The 4049-nt window shown below is 33.7% G+C and overlaps 1 protein-coding gene across 2 annotated transcripts in view; it reads right to left on the reverse strand.

Moving 5' to 3' along the window:
- Positions 1-3096, reverse strand: part of LOC137625406 (zinc finger protein OZF-like) — a 385590-nt gene extending 382494 nt beyond the window's left edge. For both annotated transcript variants that reach the window (XM_068356305.1, XM_068356303.1), the window contains exon 1: positions 2802-3096. The gene's annotated coding sequence lies outside the window, so the exon portion shown is untranslated. The remainder of the gene's footprint in view (positions 1-2801) is intronic.
- Positions 3097-4049: the final 953 nt, after the last annotated feature.

The raw sequence follows: 4049 nt of genomic DNA on the forward strand, positions 1-4049 counted from the left end.
TCATAGTTAATTCATTTGAATATAAGAATGTTAAAATTCTATCTTGAAATGTAAATCTACAAATAGTTATACTTTACAGACTACCGAGCAAAAGCAAATGAATGTTTCTAGATGAATTTAATAACTTACTAGATACATTGAACGACAATCGAAATATAGTTATATGTGGTGATTTCAACCTACATCTTGATAACAGAGTAGACCCATATGTCAATGAATTTAGAGAATTGATTGACAACCACGACCTTGAAAACATAGTGTCTGAACCAACAGCTCAGTCTAATCATATACTAGATCAAGTTATAGTAAATAAAAACATCATCATCATACTAAATATGGAGATTGAACCTTACTGCTCTATATCCCCAATGCATAAGTTAATGTCTTTTGAAATAGATGTTAAAAATAATAATGCAATACAGAGGGAAATCACATACAGAATTAAGACTAACTTTGATCCAAAAGAGTTCATTGAACAAAGCCTAGAGGATATAAAAGGGATAACACCAGTCTGTAACTGTGAAGAGAAGCACACACTCGTGGAGAGACAATCCTGTATAAACTACATTACTGATAGAAGTAAAACTATACTTGCAATTAATTATAATAATAGGTGCCCGGAAATAACAAAAATAATCACAATTAAAGAAAAATCGAACTGGTTTGATAATGAATTACATGAAGAAAAAAAAGAAAAAGAAAAATGGAGGATAAATGGAAAAGAAATAAAAATTATGAAAACTAGCAACATTACAAATCAGCTAGAAATCGCTACAATTACCTCATATTTGTTAAAAAAAAAGGCCTATTATAAAAAAGTGTGCAATGAAAATGATCCACGGAAAATACATAAGAACCTAAGGAAACTATTAGGTCTAAAGACAGAAATAGTATTGCCTGACATAACTAGGCTAATGATCCTAAATGCCTAGCAAATGATTTTATTGATTATTTTGAAGAAAAAATAAATCAAATCTGCTTCAGTTTTTGCACCATCGGCACAGCAGAACGAAGGAATACATCAGCAACAGGTGTAAGTAAGCTAAGGGTATTCAAAGAGTTAAGTCAGAGTGATTATATGAGAATAATAAAGAAAGTAAAAAAACTACTGCGGAAATGACCCATTTCCAATTAACGATGTAAAAGATGCAGAAAATTTCACCAGACTACAAGAGACCTACCGAAACATGGTAAATATGAGTCTAACACAGGCAGTTTTCCCTGATTGTGAAAAAGTTGCATGTATAAAGCCTATGTATAAAGGAAAAGGTGATACAGACAATTTAAGTTCATATAAGCTAATATCAAATCTGTCATATTTTTCGAAAATTATTGAAACTGCTGTCATACCTGATGATCAATCTGCATACAGAGAAAATTACTCTACAGAAACAACAGTGTTAGCGATTAAAAATGACATAACAGAAATTATACCCAAATAGCAAGTGTTGCATTCTTGTGATGCTTGATCTAAGCGCAGCATTTGATACTGTAGAACATACATATCTGATGGAAGACCTTAAAGCTGTGGGCATCGTAGAACGAGCATATGACTGGTTTGTGAGTTATCTTGAAAACCGCAAAGATAAAGTAGTAATATCAAATGTTGAATCTGAGACAAGAAAACTAACCAAAGGGGTGCTTCAAGGCACTGTACTAGGTCCTCTCCTGTTTGAAATTTACACGATTGAACTGACAAATATACTTGAAACTCACAGAGTTAAGTTTAAAATATACGCTGATGATACACAATTCTATTTCCCAATAGAATCAGTTGATGAAGCTAAAAGAAAGATACATGAAATAATGAATGACATTAAGGCTTGGATGTTAACAAAAAAGCTCAAGCTCAATGAAGATAAAAGTGAATGTATTATTTTTGGAAATGAAAAAGATATAAAAAGAATCGAATGCTTCCAAAGAATTAAAATACAGTAGGTCAATCGATCATTGACCTAAAGAAATCTGTCAGAAATCTTGGAGTAATCATGGATGATAGATTGACAATGAATGAACATATAAATAATATGGTAAGAAATTGTAACTATATTAGAAACATAGCATTTATTAGCAAATACTTAGATAAAAAATCTATGGCCATACTCATTAATCACCACGTATTTTCAAGAATTGATTACAGCAACTCACTGTTCTATGACTTACCAAATTATCAGCTGAAGAAAATTCAGAGAGTACAAAACAGAGCCGCTAGATTAATAAAAGGACTACACAATAGGGACAGAGTTGCCCCTGCACTAATTAAATTACACAGGCTGCCGGTAAAGGCGAGAATTGAATACAAACTACTCCTACTAACGTTTAAGATACTGAATCAAAATATCTAAAAGAATGCCTGAACTAGAATTAGAAACAAATGTTAACATAAGACAAATGAGTGACAAACATAGGCTATCTGAACCAAGAACAAATAGTAAATTTGGTGAAAGGGCTTTTAGCTACTGTGCGCCTAGACATTATAATAAACTGCCAACTGAAATGAAGGACCTAAAGGGAGCAATTGAATTTAAGAAGAAACTAAAGACATTACTTTTCACAAGATCATATGATTTGGAAGATGCTACAATCAAAGAATTGTATAAGTTATAATGAAAATGTTTCGTTAGATGATTGATATGGACCCGCCCGAGAAGTAGTTCACTCGACTTCTGTGGAGGGTTGGATTTAAACCCAAAACAAGTAAGTAACAAGTAAAAACCATGGATGAGTTTGAATGCACAATGATGGATATTGATGAAAAATAATGAATGAATGAGGTGAAAAAAATTAATGTTAACACTCACCAACAGCAGACACATCTTTCTTCACCAACACTAATGGCGTTATCATCGTCAACACTAGTTTCACATTCATTTTCCCCTTTTATTACAGGGTGACACCACCTGACTTCGTTTGTTCTAGAACGCTTTGCCTATAGCAAGACACAGGGGACTCTTGCACTGGGGCAGCCCGTAAACCACCTGACCTAAAGTGACCCACCTAGCCTAACCTAGGAGCCTCTGTACTTGCATATCAACCGGGGTGGGGGGGTTGTGACCCCCTTAGACTACTATGTTTTTCTTATCAGTTTATCCTGTCCCAATGAACTAGATTTATCCCTAGATATATATATTATACATAGGTGCTACTATAGCGTGAGGTCTACCGCCATATGTCGCCTACCCAAGTGGAGGTTGAGATCTACACGGTGACCAGCATCCCAGAGACCCGCACCTAACCATCGAACATATGAACTGCCCAAATCCATCAAAAACGTGACCTGTCTATATAAAAGGAAGCAAATGGAGTTCCTAAATCAGTTTTTCCCTCGGCCTAAAAGAGATATCAATTGAGCGATCGTGGTTGGACGCTAAAACGATGATTTTGAAGAGAACGCGAGGTGTTAGTCGTCAGTTGTTCCAGTCTCATCTTGTTAATTTTTGCTGGAAGGTGATGAGAAGAAATTCCAATGATCTATTTGTGTCATTCTTAGAAGATGTACGAAATGTGTAGATTAGCCTGTTTGATGTACGAAGAGTGTATCGCTAGAATAAATGTTTGGAAATATATGATAACACGTTTGATCTACGAAGAGTGTATCGCTAGAATAAATGTATGGAAATATATGATAACATGTTAGATGTACGAAGAGTGTATAGCTAGAATGAATGTATGGAGATATATAACATGTATACTTTTACCTTTATTCCTTTTTTCAATGTAACTAGAAATCCAATTATCTATTTAAGTCCTTTCTAAGATATGTTTAAATTGTGTGTTTATTGCTTAAACAAATGTATGAAATGTGTTTTATCTATGAGGGACTCGGCTGTAGACCTCACGCTATAGTGCTAACGGGAGGTAGATCTCACGCTATAGTGTGGTAGACCTCACGCTATAGTAGCACCTTATACAATATATATATATATATATATGTTATATACATATATATGTATGTATATGTGTGTATATTATATATATATATATATATATGTGTGTGTGTGTGTGTGTGTATTATATAAATAAATATAATATATATATAGGCCTATATA

This window comes from Palaemon carinicauda, chromosome 32, assembly GCF_036898095.1.
Source record: "Palaemon carinicauda isolate YSFRI2023 chromosome 32, ASM3689809v2, whole genome shotgun sequence".
Classification (NCBI taxonomy): domain Eukaryota; kingdom Metazoa; phylum Arthropoda; class Malacostraca; order Decapoda; family Palaemonidae; genus Palaemon; species Palaemon carinicauda.